At 34.1% G+C, this 20680-nt stretch overlaps 1 long non-coding RNA gene and 1 pseudogene across 1 annotated transcript; both read left to right on the forward strand.

Moving 5' to 3' along the window:
- The first annotated feature begins 1888 nt into the window (after window positions 1–1888).
- On the forward strand, window positions 1889–6721 carry LOC120155160 (annotated as a pseudogene).
- LOC120155161 lies at window positions 3018–5082 on the forward strand. The gene is made up of 4 exons (XR_005518948.1): window positions 3018–3208; window positions 3466–3601; window positions 3970–4065; window positions 4509–5082. It is a non-coding gene; the product is annotated as an uncharacterized LOC120155161 (long non-coding RNA).
- Window positions 6722–20680: the final 13959 nt, after the last annotated feature.

The raw sequence follows: 20680 nt of genomic DNA on the forward strand, positions 1-20680 counted from the left end.
AATAAGAGTTTACAACTATATTTGTAAACTAAATATATAATTAAGATATTGTCTCATGATCAACACAAAATATAATTACTTAAGATCATATAAGAATCATATAATGAAAAGGTGAAAACCCATAAAAAATCTCAAACAATAGTTAGATACAAACAAATCTAATTGCTACTGTAAACGAACCACAACATGAGATTTAACTACGGAAAGACCACCGATAAATGTCAATAAGAGTCAAGTATCATGAGAAAACTATCTATGAATACATGTTGTGAATCCAAATCCAATTCGAGGGTTCAAAATAATTCAATCAATAAACACTAAAGAGACTTTGAAATATACTGTCCACGTCATAATAGAAGGACATGCACGATGCCTTTTCAATTTGAAAAACAAAAGGTAAAAGAGTATATGAGACTCTCGTACTTTAAAAAAAACAATGTGACCCTCAAATTCAGAAAACAAACTCAATATGACCCTTTGACCAATGATTTTCGTCGTTGACCGTTACAGTGCTAACGTAGCAGTCCACAGTGACTGGTGATGTGACAGATGGGCTAAATTGATTTTTTTATCAAGTTCGATGATCAAATTGGGTTTTTTTAAAGTTCAATGACTTATTTGATTTTTTTTAGAAAAAAAATATTTTAGATTTTAAATTTTAAACTTAAACTATACAAATATGAAAAAAAATTAAATATAGAAATATTAAAAATAAAAAGTAAATTACTATATATATATATATTTAAAAAATTTAAAAATTAGATTACTAAGGAAATATGGTACTTATTTTTTTTAAATTATAATACTTAAATCATTTTTAAATATTTAAACATAATAAATTTAAATACATATAAATATTTATTTTTTAATTATAATAACATTAATGTCAAGTAAATTAATATTCAATCGATAATTAAATAAAATAAATCAAAAAATAAATTGATATTAAACTTATGTTTTTATTTGTTTCCAATCTATTTATACAAATTCTTTCATTTCCTTCATCACAATCTTTAAACATTTTATATAATTTGTACCTTCAGTTTTAGCATATCACCCACAATCCAAATTATCCAACTTTTCAAATGAATCAAATTTCTATAGTTAAAATTTAATTTTGAAAAATCAAATAATCCCTTGAACTTTAAAAAACCCTAATTTAACCCTCAAACTCGATAATTTTTTTAACTTATCTGCCACATCACCTGACACCGTGGACTGTCATGTCAACATTGTGAAGTGTCACATTAACATCATTACGTTCAACGACGAAAACCGTTGGTCAAAGGATCACAATGGATTTATTTTTTTAGGTTTGAGGGATACGTTAGATGAAAAAAATGATGAGAACTACATTGATTTTTTTTTTGAAAAATACGAGCGCCTCCCATTCCATTTTACCAAAACAAAACTTGAATCTTCCCTAAGAAAGTTCGAATCATATATAGAATTTCTGCTGATTAATCTCTCTTGTATGAATCATATGGATAATTTAGACCTATCTCCTTTGCCTTATCCACCCACCAAATGACTAACATACGACCAAAGAGGCAAATTCGTTACTTTTAATCACTTATCCATCTGATTTGGTTATTTGACATAATAATTACAACATGAATTTTCAAATAAATAAAGTTCCAATCTTAGAGAGGAAAAGAGAAATTCCTCGTCATTTTTGTTTCCCAAATAGAAAAAAAAATGTAATAAAAAAACGTGACTGGATTCAATGTATTTTGTTTTAAGATAATTCAGGTAAATCCAGGTCAGATCTTTAATTGTCATATATGCCAAAATTAATTAATTTCTAAACAAAGTTCAATTCTCTGTTTTATATATATAGCTTCAAATCCTCCACCTCTCTTCACAAAACCCTCGTTAATTTCCTCACTCTCATATCAATATTTGGTTATCCGTATTCAATTAACTATGGCAGGAACCCAGAGCCGTGGTCATGTTTTCGCCGGTAAGAAAAGAGGTACAGCGGCCGATGACTTTGATGGGGATGATGTTTTCGTGACAAAGAAATCAATGTTGCCCACAATGGCAACGGAAAGCGACCCTGCCGCAGCATTAGCCAGCGCCCGCCATGAATTCGGTGAGCATGGTGGCGTTAACATGTCCATCGAAGCCTCCGCCACCTTCACCGTCATGGAACCTGAAAGCATGCGCCGTATGTTCGCCGGTGAACTCGGTCCCGATCGTGATTTCTTCATCTATAACCGTCATTTCAACCCCACCGTCTAGAATCTTGGCCGTCTCATGGCAGCTCTCGAAGGAACCGAAGCTGCCTACTGCACCGCTAGCGGTAATTAGTTAATCCTCCCTCGTATGTTGTTAAAAAGAAAAAAGTTGCCGTTAATAATTGATTTGGTTTCGTGATGGCAGGTATGTCAGCTATATCATCCGTGCTGTTGCAACTCTGCAGCAGCGGCGGGCACGTGGTGGCATCGAGGACGCTCTACGGCGGCACCCATGCACTTCTAACGCATTTCTTGCCCAGAGCCTGTAACATCACGACCACGTTTGTCGACATCAACGATCTCGAAGCAGTGAAAAATGCCATCGTCGAAGGAAGGACCAAAGTCTTGTACTTCGAGTCGATGTCGAATCCCACACTAACCGTGGCCAACATTCCGGAACTAAGCAGAATCGGGCACGAAAAAGGAACCACGGTGGTTGTGGACAACACCTTCGCCCCAATGGTTCTTTCCCCGGCTCGGCTCGGAGCTGATGTAGTTGTTCATAGTTTCTCCAAGTTCATCAGCGGTGGGGCCGATATTATTGCAGGTTTGTCGTGTGTTTCTCAGTTTTTTAGAACACGTGCCAGACAAATCTTCATTGTTTTGTTTTGATCAATCACGTGTGGTCTTGTGATTAAATGGAGAATTGGAATCTTAGAAAGTTAAACTCTGTTTGTTTTCAGCAAACCAATTACGGAATTGGTTTTCCCTCAATTACCGTGTTTGGTTTTCGTAAAAATCTTTTGTCAATGTAAAATCAATTACGGTCAACGTAAAATAAACTCTTTTAGCCCGTAAAATAACTTACCATGAAAAAATAGAGAATTCATTTTACGAACCAACTGCATCCCATGTTTCTTTGCCTTTGATCTCCTTCATTCTCCGATCAACTATCATCTTCTTGTCACCAACAACAAAATCAACAGATTTTTCCAGCAAAATCAAGGGAGGAACTCTAGGATTCTAAGGTAATATTTCGAATCCCTAATGCTCTTCCTCCCCTTTTGCTTTCCTCTTTGATTTCCAAGGGTAAATCTCTTTAAAATGTATCAATCTCACTGCCATTTTCCCTCTGTATGCGGTGATTGATTCGGTAACCACCGAGGTCGACATTTCAACTGGGATCTTTTTGGTTCTTAAAACCCATTTTTATTACCATTTATAGTTTCATGCTTATGAATTTTCTGTCTTTTTCGTTGTTTACTGGTATCCATATGTTTTCCAGATTACCATTTAAGAGGTCGAACTCAACTTTTAGGGGAACCCAGCTTTTAGAGTCTAAACCATTTCCAGATTACCATTCGTCGGATTCTACTCGCTCGCAAAGCGGAGTCCGGTTGTTTTCGACTTATCGCCGAATTGTAAGTTCTGTGTTTCTGTTAATTCTATTATGTTTATGGGTACGTGCAGTTATGTGGATCCATGTTTTGATTGTTTGACAGCTTGATTTTGAGCTACTAGTATTCCATTTTTATCTGCTTTTTTAGCTACAGTTTGCAGTTTCAAGGCAATATTTTCAACATATGCAACAAAAAATGACACTGAAAGTGATATACATTCTAGGATGATGGAAAAACAAAATAGGGGAAGGGAAAAAAGAGATGAGCATCATAAAAATGAACCAAATAAGTATCTGATGTTAATGTTGTTATCTATACGAAATAAGAACTTGATCTAGCAGTAAAAGGAAAAGCAGTAGGTTCAAGTTCCACAATGCACTCATGTGCAGGTCGAACTCAGCTTTTAGAGTCTAAACCATTTCCAGATTACCATTCGTTGGATTCTACTCGCTCGCAAAGCGGAGTCCGGTTGTTATCGTCGACTTGTAAGTTCCGTGTTTCTGTTAATTCTATTATGTTTATGGGTACGTTCAGTTATGTGGATCTATATTTCGATTGTTTGACAGCTTGATTTTGAGCTACTAGTATTCCATTTTTATCTGCTTTTTAGCTACAGTTTGCAGTTTCAAAGCAATATTTTCAACATATGCAACAAAAAATGACACTGAAAGTGATATACATTCTAGGATGATGGAAAAACAAAATAGGGGAAGGGAAAAAAGAGATGAGCATCATAAAAATGAACCAAATAAGTATCTGATGTTAATGTTGTTATCTATACGAAATAAGAACTTGATCTAGCAGTAAAAGGAAAAGCAGTAGGTTCAAGTCCCACACTGCACTCATGTGCAGGTTGAACCGTAGTCGCTTTGCTAGTTACTTATGGCAACAGGTTCAACATAATTTTTTCTTTTTTTCTTTGCATTAGGGAAAAAAACTTCAGCTTGACATTAAATATGCAAGGGAAGTGCCCCAAAAATAGCCGTCAACTTGGCATATATCAGATTTGATCTTGAAGTTAACCATCTACAACACCACCTTGATTATCACCATCATAGGCACGCACTACTGGGATCTTCAGTAGCAGCTGTTTGATATTGGATGCTAGCTGCATTAGCATCATCGTCACCACATTCGGATACCGAGCTATGTTGGTGGGTCCATGAGATGAAGCATAAGAAGAAGCAGAGGCTGCAGCAGCTCTATCAGCGCTCCGTTTAAGCCTACGAATGTGATTAAGAATCAAAACACACTCGTTAAGGGCAAGCTCAATGCCACAGTTTGCTTTCATAGCTGAAAGCTTCTCCCAAGTGCGTCTTCTCCCTTGGTTGACTCCCTTTTGAAGCGCATCACCATTGCTGCCAACCAGAATAGAACCATCGACCAGCTGGTTTAAGCGCAACGTGCACAACCACAATGGAGTATGAGGTTGGCTTGCCTCTTTTATATCATATGATATTGTTAAGTGTGATGGCTTGTTGCCAACAAGCCATTGCTTCAGTGGCAAGACTTTGAAAATATTATTATTTTTGTTGTTTTAATAATGATGTAATTTTAATTATATACTTTGATAATATATTTTAATACATTATCAACATTATATTATTAAACCTACATGTTTTCTACAAATTTAATTTCATGTACTTATACAAATAAAACATTGCATTTCAAAATTTTATAAAATAACTTAAAAAAATTAAAATGTAAATAACAAGAAAAATATAAAAATATATATTAAAAAAAACAGATTTCATAAATTGTTTTCAGGAAAACTAACCAAACAGTGTAAAACATTTTATAATGCAGCATCCAAATAATGTAATTGGTTTTCTGGAATTGGTTTTTCAGAAAATCAATTACAACCAAACAAACAGACCCTCAGTACAATGCAGTTAAGCCAAAGTTTGGCTTTTGTGGTTGTGGGTGCCTACATATCTTGTGAATGGTGTCACAACTAATTCTCATGTGCCATAATTTTAGTCTTATATTTATTATCCACATAATCTTAAAAGGTATATTTGATCAAGAAAAATAATAAAATTATCTCTAAAAAATAAATGATAAATTTGATAGATTATTTGGATAGGTATAAAAGAAATATAAGTAAGGAAAAAGAAACATAAGTGTTGTTATATGTTTACTTTTCTTATAAGATATTTTGAACGAAATACTTTTAAAAACTAAAAGAGACACATTTAATAGGACGGAAGAAGTATATATAGGAATGGTCATGATAAGTTTTTTTACATGCTTCTGATTTGATATAGACTTAAGAGGATTTTATCTAACTTAAAATTAGACTTGAATTTTTTAAGTAAAAACTTGCATTCAACCTAACCTAATTATATATATATAATTCATCATAAATTTAACTCGATCATACCTTTAAAAAATTCAATTTAACTCAAATATATAATTCTCAAAATAAAAAATCAACTCAACTTAATTGAGTTTAGTCGGAATTCATTTACTCAATGATATATATATATATATATAGTTAAATTTCGTTTTCTAGCGGATAAAGATCATTATCATGCATGTGGGTAGGTGCTGTTTGTGGCCCCGCAAGCCTGGTGAACTCAATGATGGATCTCCATCAAGGTGCCTTGATGCTTCTAGGCCCGACCATGAACGCCAAAGTCGCCTTCGAACTGTCCGAAAGACTTCCTCACTTGGGCCTGAGAATGAAGGAGCATTGTCGCAGAGCCATGGAACACGCCATTAGGATGAAGAAACTCGGCCTCAAAGTCATATACCCAGGCCTCGAGGATCACCCACAGCTCCAGCTCCTCAAATCCATGGCCGGCAAGGAATACGGTCTTGGTGGGCTTCTTTGTGTCGACATGGAAACTGAAGAAAGAGCCAACAGGCTGATGCACCACTTGCAGAACTACACTCAGTTTGGGTTCATGGCAGTTAGCTTGGGTTACTACGAGACTCTCATGTCCTGCTCCGGCAGTAGCATCGGCATCTCACCGGGCCTGATTAGGATGTCCATTGGATACATTGGGACATTGGAGCAGAAGTGGAGCCAATTAGAAAAGGCACTCTCTAGGATGCAGGATTCCACCGTGTTCAATAAGAACTAATGGTTCTCTGCTGCAAGGTCTCGTTTATGTTGATTGGCGTTGTTTTGCGTTAAATAATATTATGTTTTAAGAAAAGTTGGCTAACTGAATGCCTCGTACAAGCTTAACATGGTCTAATTGAGAAGACTTGAACATGACGAGCCAGCATGGTCCATTTCTAAACAAAGAAACTTCACTTGAAAAATAAATGGAACAACTACATAACTTAAGCAAATTCCAACTATGCTCTTCAAATATTCATTTCTTCATTTATACATGTAGTTTTAGGCTCCAATGCAAATATTTTTAAACAATTATTCAAAATTTGAGAAATTAAATTTGAATATATTATATAAAAAAGTCAAGACTCAATTACTAACTTTTAATTTTTTTTCTCTAAACAACGTTCCCAGAAGAATAAGGCAATTAAGAGTGAGTATTTGATCAAATCAAGTTAAATCAAGTAAAAACATTTTTGAGTTAGCCAAGTTAATTGATTTGATCCTACTTCTGCATCTACTACTTTTCATCTTGCTATCTTCAACCATGCATAAGTTGAAGGATTAGGGAACATTCTTTCTATCTCTTATTCTATTCACTTAAGTTACATTTCAATACTTTGCATATTCATCATTTCATGAAGCATATATTATGTTTATCTTGCTTTATCATGCATTGCATTGCATTCATGTCATGTTATGGTTAGTATGATAAACTATATCATGTTACATTGCATATTCTATATCATGTTACATTGCATATTCTATCTTACCTTATACATCTATATGTTAGGCATTATCATGATATAATATGCTTAACATATTTGCATTCACATCTTTACTTAGTATGAATTATGTTTATGCATTTATACTTGGCTCATATTATGTTTTTGTTAGCTCATTGGATTGTTATCTAGCTCATTCATTCATGGAAACATCTATTTCATTCATTTTCATAAGTTCTATTACTTATTTCATTGTTTTCTTATCATACATAGTTGCACAATAAGCCAATGATGATTATGATAGCTTTTGGATAACTTACTATATCTTTGGCAACCCGTGGGATCAAGAACATCGAATGATAGCTCACCAACACTTAAGGGAGCTCAATGGACTTAAAGGATAGCTAAAGGAGTTGAAGAGTAGCTGACATTAGCTGGAGAGTAGCTAAGGAGCTGGAAGCTGAGCTATAGACTTATGGCAACTAGAGGCAGCTGGAATGACACTAGGTACCTAGTGTAACCCCCTAGACTCGACCTATGCGTCACAACTAGATCTAGTGGATTACGATAAAAATTTTCCAAAATATTTTTCAATAATGTAAACCATATTACTAATAAATATCTTTAAAAATATAGTTGATAACATTAAAATTCAATTCCATATAATTAAAGTCGTAAAATCTAAATAAAATAAAATATTCCAACATTTTCAAAATATAGGCACATGTCACCTAAAATAAAGGCAAATCGGAATATAAAAACATTACAACAAAAGGTACAGTACGAATGTGACTATCCTTCAAGTGTCAGGTACAGGTCGCCTATCAAAATGTATATGAAAAGATAAAGTTGGGGGAGTGAGCTAGGGAGCTCAATGTGTTCCAACAGTGCAGAAATAAAACATATAGTTTAGATTTCAAAATCAGTTCATCAATAAGGTCATGAAATGTATGTAGAGGTTTCAAAATCAGTTCAATTCCAAATTATGAAAACGTCAGTAGTGTTTTTAGTTTAAAATTTCAGAATCGCCCTCCAATCGAACACTATATGTAGTTTCCCAGAACTGCATCCATAAAGACTTACCTTAGGCCCCAAAGGGTGTACATGCCAACCTAAGGGAGACCTTGGGTCCATAAGGTCTTATCCTAGCCGAAGCGTAGGTGCTGTAACATCCATCTCCCGTATACCCTTCTGTACATGAGATACGGATGTCACATCACTTTATAAAACTTTTTGTGCTTTGAAAACCCGTAAAATTTTGTTTCAATTTGAACAACTCCAAATATGATATTCATGGAATCAACATACTAAAACTATCACTTAAGTACCTTACAAAATATTTACCATAGTTTAATTAAAATGCCAACTAAGTTCTCAAAATGAATAAGATTGTCATAATGTTACTGATGAGTCAACCTTTAATTGATGAAAGCTACTGCTACTGCTGCACTCCTTACGCAACTAATCTTTGTCTTTACCTACGCGTGAAATCAACACACGTTAAGTATTTACTTAGTGATACATAATAATGTAAAGATATTACAATTATACTACAGTATCGTATGAATATTGCATGAAGAATTGAATTGCATCATTTATAAGGACCAGTTAAGCCCTTCTCAGTTAAACCATAATTCTTTCATACCATCATGGAAATTATTCCTAGTATGCCCATCACACCTATCATTCTGTATATTTTCCCTCTTATTCTTTATTTGCCCTGTGTACATTAATTGTGAAAGTACTATACATGTATTGCACCAAGGTGCCACTTGAACATATATCTTTTATTATCATTATGGTGACACCTTAAATACTGTTAATACACTTTTTTGTATTTTCATTTGGGCATCCTTTCATACCCATTATGTTAAGTTTATATTTTCCTTTATAACATCCATTCATACTAGTTATGCATTGTTGTAAATTATATATATATATATTTATATCATACCTTCATATCAATTATGCACAATTCATATCACAATACATTATAATCCCTTTATTCTTTTATCCAAAGGTATTTAACCGTTCATATAACTGGCATAATTGACATCTTTCTGTCAAATGCACAGTTAGGCTTCAAAGGCACTTAGCCTTTCATCTATTTGGCATAAATGACACCTTTCTATCAAATGCACAGTTAGGCTTCAAAGGCACTTAGCCTTTCATCTAACTGGCATAAATGACACCTTTATGTCGAATGCACAGTTAGGCCTCAAAGGCACTTAGCCTTTCATCAAACTGGCATAAATGACACATTTCTGTCAAATGCACAATTAGGCCACAAAGACTCTTAGCCTTTCATCTAACTGGCATAAATGACACCTTTCTGTAAAATGCATATTTAGACCTCAAAGGCACTTAGCCTTTCATCTAACTGACATAAATGACACATTTCTGTCAAATGCACAATTAGGCCTATTAATATTTTATTTTAGACCAGTTTCTACTATAATAATCATTCATAATATAAATTAACCCTTTCAATCATTATACATTCTATAGTTTATACCTATAGTGCCCATGCAATAATCCCACTACCAATACGGCAATTCACCTTCTTATTATGAACTTATGACAATTTCACATTTCAACAGATTCTTTCAAGTCAATAAACACTCTATGGTTTACATCTGTAGTGCTAATACCATAATTTCTCAATTGTTTCTATAATCTATGTGGTTTGCATTCCCATTACCAATATAAAGATCCATTTCCTTATTATAAAGTTCTTATGTTTATACACACATTTCCCATATGGAAATTCATACACTTAGTATGAATCTCTTAACGGTTTGCACACAAAGTGCCCAATACAGAGATTCATACACTTAGTATGAATCTCTTAACATTTTTGCACACGAAGTGCTTAATATGGAAATTCATACACTTAGTATGAAGTTCTTGACTTTTTACACACGAAGTGCCCAATACGGAAATTCATACACTTAGTATGGATTTCTTAACTTTTGCACAGTTAGTGCCATTTGGTAATCAACATACATACATTAATAATTCCTACAACTATGACTATTGTAGCATGTACGTACATAATTAAATGCATTCACCTGGATTGCCTCGCAATTATCCAAAAATGTAAGGCTGATTCCTTCGGTACTTTGCCCTTGCCATTAGTTTTGTTTGTCTCAGAAGATTGATTTCTATCTACTCAAGCATCCATTAAAACATGTACCATACCTAATATTAGTATATTTCCTAACCATTATACTTAAACAATACTCAAAAGGACATATCATTAACTTTCTATTACAATTTCAATTTAATTGGCAGTTTCAAGCTCAATAGTATCGATACTACTACCCCTGGTACCGATACTTCTATACTATGGTACCGATACCCCCTTCCGGTATCGATACCAATTTTAGATTCGATGTTGTCTGGTATCGATACCCTTATCATGGTATCGATACTACCTTGTAGGTATCAATACTGATTGAATCAGTATCGATACTACTCAGCTAATTCATCCCTTTCTAGCCTATAGTATCGGTGTTGTTTGATCAGTACCGATACCCTTGCCCAAATTTTTTAGTTTTCAACCCGATTATTACTTAAATAGGGTCAAATTCTGTTATATTTACACCATACAAGACTATCAAACTCTTATTTAACTATCCATACTAACATTCTTTCATTTTAATACCTAAAACATCTAGTACCCCTCAAGATCATTGGATTCTAAGAATCACACCAAAATTTATAACTTGTTTTTAATCTCATCCAATGCTTCTAATCTCTTATTTACTACTTTGACAAGTCAATTCTACAAATAAATATCAATAAACACTCATTTATCAACATATCATTTAAAAATCCATTTTCTTAAATCTCTAATATTTCCTCCATTTCATAGTTTTGATCCCCTTTAATCATTCCTTAAGCTTATATTATACTCAATTCTTTAAAAGCCACCCAAAAACGAAGGAATAAACTAGTAAATTGAAAACTCACCTTTAGCTATGGAGGAGAGCTTTTCCACGGGAAGATAAAGAAGAAGAAGATGATAACTTTTGGTAACCTATATTCCCCTTTCCCCCTATTACTTAAAATCTTATAAAAATAAATTTTAAATTCATTTTCCCTTTAAAGGACCAAAATGCCCTCATAATCATCAATTGCTATAATTTAGTCTAAACCACTATTTCAAATCATTCTCAACTTTTATCAATTTGTTAAATAAATCCTCAGGTTATATTCCATATTTGGGGTATTACAATTCTCCCCCTCTAAAAAAATTCATCCCCGAATTTAAAGACCTTGCACGTTTACCACAATACTATAACTAGAGGGATCTTTTTACTACACAGTCTCGGGATTTCTATTATCCCAATCTGTACTGATTCTTTTTCATGATCCACTTCTAATCAAATTTCTATTTTCGTGTTGACTCTATTCAAACCAGGTCACCAACCCAATTCGTTAACTCGTAGTACATCTTGTTTTCACCTAAATGCATAGTTAACGCATGTAATATCTTAAAATTAATATATTTCTTTAAAACTTAGTTAACAACAAGGCTAACGTCAAAAAGTTCTTTACTAACATTTGATAGTAACCAACAAGTCCAATAATTCCATCTTCAGGATTATTCTTTGGAAGTTTCTAATTTACTACAACATGAGTTTCTCTTAGGATCTACTCTTATATCTTATACTGAAACATCCTGGCCAACAAAAACCATCTTTGTTAACCCATTTTTTTTATTGAAGTAGTTTGGCATATAAATTCTTCCCTTGAAGAGTCTTATTTAACCTCCAAAAATCTAGGCATAACTATATATATTTATATTTCTTTTCACTAATAAGTCAATTACTCGTCAGGATAAAAATACTCAAAATGATGAACTTTGATCAACCAAATCTTATAATTGAGCCCCTAATTCTCTTGATTCACTTAGATCATTTGATACTAAATCATAGAAACATTTTTCAATACTTTAATTAATTATCTATCACATTAAATAGAAAAGCTATATATCTATATATTTTCCTGACATCATTCTCTTCACAAACATTATCAATATCACTTTAAGTAATGATTTTAATTCATCAATTGGTACTTCCATAAGATTTACCAAGAATATAGCCCCTGGAATCTTTATTAATTGTCTACTAGCTTTCCACTATCACTTGTACCATGACTTATTAAGGTTTACGACTATCATTTTACTCAAGATTGGTTCTACATGAATTCCTCTAGCTCTAGCCAACATTGTACTAATGTATGAGTGCATAGATCAAGGGTCAACTAATACCAATACAGGCTCATCAAAAGATGAAAAGTACTTGTTAAAATTTTCGGATCCTCCAAATCCTCATTGGTCGTAATATTATATATTCTGGAGACTCCTTGAGTCTCTTGTCCCTGCAATGATTCATCTTGTCCCCTTGATCTTCCACTTCATTTGTTTATATTAAAGATTGCCATATATATTTCAAATTCCACTAAATTGTCCCCAGATTTCTTTGGATAATTTTGGGCAAAGTGATATGTTTTACCACATTGGAAGCAAGCTCTACTAAGAAGTCTGCATAATCCCTGGTGCACTCTTCCCCATGTCTGACATACAATTCTTTCTCTAACTGCTCTACTTGAGCTAGCATCAACCGACTGGGACTGTTTTGTTTTCTGCGAAACTACAACATAACCCTCTTTATCCAAATCTCTCGAGCTTGAGCCCTTGCCTCTCTTAACATAATGGGGAGTTGAAGGCGTTCCAACCCTTTTCCCCATCTGCAAACAATGTTCCACTGCTAATGTATCCTCTTGAGCTCTCTCGATAGCTTTGGTATGGTTAATAACTTCTTACAAGTTAGGCAAACTCAAAGCCAACATCATTTCTTTTATTTTTTGGCCTCAACCCCTCAATAAACCAATCACGTCGGGCCTTATCATTTGGAACTACCTCCGTAAAAAAATGGCTCAACTTATTATACTCAGCCTCGTACTCGTGTACTGCTCAATCACCTTGTTTCAAATTTAGGAACTTTAACAGCATTGCCCATTTGAACTGTTCACCCATATACTTGTTCTTAAATTCTTCCAGGAAGAATTACCAGGTCACTTGCTCTGGTGGTGCATACATCGTAGTATTTGACCACCAAAGTCAAGCTGATCCTCTTAGTAAAGATACAACTCCATCCAACTTTTCTATATCAGAACAATGAATATTTTTTAGCATTATTATAACATCATTCAATCATAAGTTAGCCTCCAAAGGACCTTCACCCACTTCTCCCTAAAACTCTGAAGCTCCCAAGCTCTTCAGCTCTTTTGGAATCAACATTCTCAGTGCTGGAGGAGTAGGGAGAGACATAAGAGGTTAAAAATGGGGTAATATAGAATCAAGAGCTTGCATAAAAGCTCCATACTCTGGTACCGACATCCCCTGATGTGCAGGTGCAATATCATCTTCATATAGAACCAACTGATCACTATTAGCCTCGTAACTTACACTACCAGTTACTTCTCTCATCTCTTGTTCCCCCGCTCGACGCAAGTTAAATGATTCTGACATATATTAGAACATAAATAGTAATAGCATTTCAGTTAGTAAGGAGTGTCATCAATTATACTTTAATGACATCATATCAGTAACCTTGACAATCTTAATGGCATGTAATCCCCTTATTCTCATTTCAATTAAACTCAGTTTCGTCCGAGAATCGATTAAACCTGCAGCTCTGATACCAATAAATGTAACATCCATCTTCTGTATACCCTTTCGTACACGAGATACGGATGCCACATCACTTTATAAAACTTTTTATCCTTTGAAAACCCGTAAAATTTTGTTTTAATTTGAAAAACTCCAAACTATAATATTCATGGAATCAACATACTAAAACTATCACTTAAGTACATTACAAAATATTTACCATAGTTTAATTACATGCCAACTAAGTTCTCAAAATGAATAAGATTGTCATAATGGTACTAATGAGTCAACCTTTAATTGATGAAAGTTGCTGCTATTGCTGCACTTCTTACGCAACTAATCTTTATCTTTACCTACGCGTGAAATCAACAAACGTTAAGTATTTACCTAGTGAGACATAATATTGTAAAGGTATAACAATTATACTACAATATCTTATGAATATTGCATGAAGAATTGAATTGCATCATTTATAAGAACCAATTAAGCCATTCTCAGTTAAACCATAATTCTTTCATACCATCATGGAAATTATTCATAGTATTCCCATCATACCTATCCTTCTGTATATTTCCCCCTTATTCTTTATTTGCCCTGGGTACATTAATTGTGAAAGTGCTATACATGCATTGCACCAAGGTGCCACTTGATCATATATCTTTTATTATCATTATGGTGGCACCTTAAATATTGTTAATACACTATTTTGTATTTTCATTTTGGCATCTTTTTATACCCATTATGTTCTGTTTACGTTTTCCTTTATAACATCCATTCATACTAGTTATGCATTATTGTACATAATCTATATATATTTATATCATCCATTCATATCAATTATGCACCATTCCTATCACAATACATTATAATTCCTTTATTCTTTTATCCAAATGTATTTAATCGTTCATCTAACTGGCATAATTGACACCTTTCTATCAAATGCACAATTAGTCTTCAAAGGCACTTAGCCATTCATCTATCTGGCATAAATGACACTTTTCTATCAAATGCACAGTTAGGCCTCAAAGGCACTTAGCCTTTCATCTAACTGGCATAAATGATACCTTTATGTCGAACGCACAGTTAGACCTCAAAGACACTTAGCCTTTTATCTTACTAATAAAAATGACACCTTTCTGTCAAATGCAAAGTTATGCCTCAAGGAACTTAACCTTTCATCAAACTGGCATAAATGACACATTTCTGTCAAATGCATAGTTAGACCTCATGATACATGCACCAGAGTCCATAATACATGCTTCTTTGGACTAATGTTTATACTCGAACCTATTAGAAGAACAAAGTCTCGAAGATTCAAAGCATATCTATTCGGTAAGTATAATGTGAATGAATCATTAAACGATTCTAATGTTGCTCCCTTTAATGTTTTAGATTCGAGGTTGAATCTTTTTGAAGAAAGGGAGGATGATACATGCATCACAAGGCTTACATCAAAGGAAGAAGTAATAACTCTTCCAAATGATCCACTCGTCCAAGCATTGGAAAAGAAGATCAGAACATAAGCAGACTTACGACGACTAGGAGGGTTGGTTAGAGCCATATTATCGTGTTTGCCTTTTCATTACGACTAGGAGGGCTCGATAGGACATTATCCATCGATTTTCCACATATCCATCCACGTCATCAATCATCTTTACCATTCACCTTCATAAGGGAGATCTTTTGATTTCTTGGTTATCTTATTTTATTTTCAATTCATTTATCTTGTTTTAATCTTATTTTTTATCTTGTTTCCAGCACAAAAAAAACCCTAAAAAACCTATCTATTGCCACCACCGTCCCCATTTATCCCTTATTATTCTTCATCGAGTCTAGATCTTTTCTAGGTTTGATTCTTCAACAAGAGCAACGTTCATCAATCTGCCACCACTTCCCTATCAATTGGTATCAGATTTGGGCCGATTCTTGGAAAGAAGCAAGCAATCTTGCTTGTTCTTGCACACAAAACCGTCAAGGTATCCCAACGGAGCTAGTCCATAAAAGATTCATCGTTTCAGGTTCTTTTTATTTAATTTTAATTTAGATTCAAATCCTTCTTGTTAGTTTGCTATTTTTTTCAAAACAAAAAAAGGCAAAAAAAAAGAAACAAAAAAGCCAAAATTTCAAAAAAAATTGCAAACGAAGGTATTTAGGGATGATTTTCTCCAGATATCATATTCGTCTTAAGTTTAATCTCCAGTCCAAAATTCACTTTGATCAGAGTTCATTAGATTCTTCAAAAACATCATTCAAGTTTTATCAGCAGATTCAGTCTAGAATATTGTCGAATTTCTTGAAAATACTACAAGAGTAATTTTGTTGTGAAAATTTCCATATTAAAACGTCATATATTGAAGATCATTCACACAAAAAATCAGAATTTTTGGAGATCAAGAACAACTTCAAACAAAGCGATCAAGAAAAAATAGATTGTTTGACTCACCGTTCAACAGAGTCTACTGGATACTACTGAAGGTATTTGGTTCTAAAATTTTACAGGTGGTTTCTTGACGCATTTAAAGACATTCAAGAATTTTTCCAGAATTTTTGGACACCGGTAACCCCCTAAAAAACGTTGCTCAAGTTGATCCAGCGTTTTCTAGGTTTTCTAGTTTGGTCCCTTTTTCTTTGACTCTTAGTGCTTTAGGTTCTTTTATTTTTCCTTATTATTGTTCTTTTGCATTATCTAACACATTATCTTCCTTGTGTTAGTAGGACTAAAGAGTTTGCATACTTCTTCCTTCTTTGCATTCTCGTTCTCTTGGAGTCTAACCTTTGTTTGGCCTCTTAGAGCTTTTAGGTTTTTTCTTATTGCCTTTGCTAGTAATCAAACTCCAATATGAACTGTGGAAGACTACTTGGTAAAGTGAGTTTTAAAGAGTACAAGATCGGCTTACTTGCCTCTCGTTGTGTTACTTTCTTGGAGTGACTTGTGAGGTTTCTTGCTTTGTTGAATTTTCTTTCTTTTATTTTTATTTTACTTTAAAATTTTCTTTCGAGTGTTATGATTTCAGGATGTGTGACAATAACAACAAGACACTCATGACTCAAGTTGAAAGATTTGATGAACTTACCAATATCTTGAGAGAACGACAAGAACCACAACTGAATCTACCAAACCAGAATCCAAGACTAAACAATGCTGAACTTTTGGTACCCAGGCGAGAACAACCACGTTTCCAAGCACCCGAACTCTTTGCAAAACCAAAGTTCATGATCCCTTCTTTCAAAGGAGGCAACGATCCGGAAAGGTACATCAATTGGGAAGGAAATGTTGATCTCATATTCGTATACCATGACTACCCCCAAGCTAAACAAGTTCCCCTCATCACCATGCAATTCGAAGGATATGCTCGAACTTGGTGGATGCAAACAAGGAAAAAGATCTAGAATTTCCAAATTCCAACAATCACTTCTTTGATCGACCTCAAACAAACCATGAGGAAGCGATTTCTACCTACACATTATACACGAGAAGTTAAACTAAGACTACACCGACTTCGACAAGGTAGAAGTTCAGTTGAAGACTACTACAAGGAGATACAGTCCTTACTCAATAGGGCTAACATAACCAAAAAAGAAGAGGTCACCGTGTCAAGATTCGTCGTCGGCTTGAACTCAAACATCAATGATCTTCTTGACCTCCATGGGTACGAAAACCTTGAAGATACACTAAAGAAAGCAATGACAATCGAAGTACAAATCCAAAGGAGATTCCGATAACATTACCACGGTACTTCATCCTCTTACCAAGGTAATCCTTCAAATCCTTCCTCGTCTTCTGCTCCATCTTCTCTAAAAAAGTGAAGAGATGACAAACCTGACAAGGAAAAGAACGATCAGCAAAGAATGACACACTTCCAGCTCCTAAAGATCAAATAATAATTTGTGAGGAGGTAGGGAAAGCAAAAAAAGAAAAAGCTGAGAAAGAGGCAAAAGAAAAAGAGGTCACTAGTTACAAAAGCCAAAAGAATAATGACCCATGGGAGGTGAGTGAACCTAATTGTGAGAAGAAAAGAGTGACTCAAAATCTATGTGTGAGCACAAAAGATTTGAGAGAGAACATTCTTTACAAACAACCTTCCATCCTTGTTCGCTTTAGAGAATCAATTGTTTCGATTTCTAACATTAACAAGGATTTGCCTAGTGTGTTTTCATCTTTGTTACAGGATTTTCAAGAAGAATTAGGTGATCCACCTGACGGATTACCACTGGAAAAAGAAAAACAACACCAAACCAATCTAATTCAAGGTTCTATCATACCTCGTCAAACATACAATCTCGAAGAAACCAAAGAGTTAAATTTGTTACAAAAAGGCTACATCCATGAAAGCCTTAGTCGTAACGTCATCTTAATGACGAAACATGACTTGAACAACTCCACATGCTTTATAGTTCATGCACAGGGAATCCATGTAAATGATGAGAAAGTAAAAGCAACACGAGACTGGCCCACACCATCTTCCATAGCCAAGAGTTGTCGAATAATATTAGGTGACCCTCCTGACGGGTTACCACCTGAAAATCCTTTAAGTGCGTAGCTGACCGAGGTAAACAAAACACATTAGACGATGCACTACCACGAAGGTATACTCTTAAGCATTCTACTATTCCAAGAATTGAACATATAAAAAATGTATATCACGATAACTCGGATATTTATGATATTTCTACCCATACTTTTAAAAGTACTTTTAATGAGTTTTATCTTGTATATGAGTTTCCTTGCCAACTAAACAGGTTCTACAATCCACAAATCTCCTGTCGAGAATTATTAATTCATGAACCACACTTAGGAGACTTAAGGGATTACTTTAACAAACCAATTGACATGGTTTTTAAACACTCATTCTCACCACACACGAATAAAACCATGGAGAAATTATCTGAAGAAATCATACAGAAAGCAAACAGTGGTCGACACCATGTTGAATTTCAACCTAAACATCAGATTAAAAGACTTGTATGCAAAAGAGGATTTCAAGACTACAAGAAATCAGTTCATACAAAGAAGAAACCTCGACTGAAACGCATAAAGACACATCACATTGATCATGGTAAATGTTTCACAAGTTTTCCTTTCAACGCATCTAAGTCTATTTCTCTTGGATTTTTAGATTCGAGGACGAATCCTTTTGAGGAGTGGGCAAATGATACATGCACCAGATTCCATAATACATGCTTCTTTGGACTAATGTTTCTACTCGAACCTATTAGAAGAACAAAGTCTCGAAGATTCAAAGCATATCTATTCGGTAAGTATAATATGAATGAATTATTAAACGATTCTAATGTTGCTCCCTTTAATGTTTTAGATTCGAGGTCGAATATTTTTGAAGAAATGGAGGATGATACATGCATCACAAGGCTCACATCAAAGAAAAAAGTAATAACTCTTCCAAATGATCCACTCGTCCAAGCATTGGAAAAGAAGATCAGAACAGAAGTAGACTTACGATGACTTTTTGAATGGTATCCTGATCTTATTTAGTCAATATGTCTTCTGGAGATACAACCTTCTGTCTCTTATCTTTCCAACGGTTCTTGAATCGCATCAATCCGATATCGGGAACTCAAGATATGGCTATTTTACTGAAGACGGTGCATGCAGAAAATCCTATACGGGATTAATACGGGATTTTGTAAATATTACGAATTTTTAATATTTTTATTGATTATTTTTAATATAACTTAATACAGGATGATACATTATCTTTTAGGATTAGATTTATTATTTTATTAGGAATTAAGGTTGGGTTAAAAATATTATCTTTAGTTATTATTATTTTATTAGGAATTAGAGTTAAGATATGTTTAGTTTATTATTATTTTATTCATTAGTTATTTAGGACCTTTAGAACTCAGCCCCTATATAAAGGAGGTTTCATTAAAATTTGTAATTAAAGATTTCTTTGATTAATAATACAATGAGAGTTCGTTTTTGCAAGTTCTGATTGTCTTGTGCCTTCGAAGCTTCTTCTCCTTGAGTTCTTTCAAGTTCTTGTGAGGGAGATTAATCTTCACACTCCAATTTGCCTTTTCATCGCGACTAGGAGGGTTGGTTAGAGCCATATTATCGTGTTTGCCTTTTCATTGCGACTAGGAGGGCTCGATAGGACATTATCCATCGATTTTCCACATATCCATCCACGTCATCAATCATATTTACCGTTCACCTTCATAAGGAGATCTTTTGATTTCTTGGTTATCTTATTTTATTTGCAATTCATTTATCTTTTCTTTATCTTGTTTTAATCTTATTTTTTATCTTGTTTCCAGCACCAAAAAGAAACCCTAAAAAACCCTATCTATTACCGCCACCTTCCCCATTCATCCCTTATTGTTCTTCATCGAGTCTAGATCTTTTCTAGGTTTGATTCTTCAACAAGAGAAACGTTCATCAATCCGCTACCGCTTCCCTATCACCTCAAAGGCACTTAGCCTTTCATCTAAGTGGCATAAATGACACATTTCTGTCAAATGCACAGTTAGGCCTCAAAGGCACTTAGCCTTTCATCTAACTGGCATAAATGACACATTTCTATCAAAGGCACAGTTAGGCCTATTAATATTTTATTTTAGACCAGTTTATAATATAATAATCTTTCATAATATAAATTAACCCT

This window comes from Hibiscus syriacus, unplaced genomic scaffold (assembly GCF_006381635.1).
Source record: "Hibiscus syriacus cultivar Baekdansim isolate YM2019G1 unplaced genomic scaffold, ASM638163v2 tig00111166_pilon, whole genome shotgun sequence".
NCBI classification, from domain to species: Eukaryota; Viridiplantae; Streptophyta; class Magnoliopsida; order Malvales; family Malvaceae; genus Hibiscus; species Hibiscus syriacus.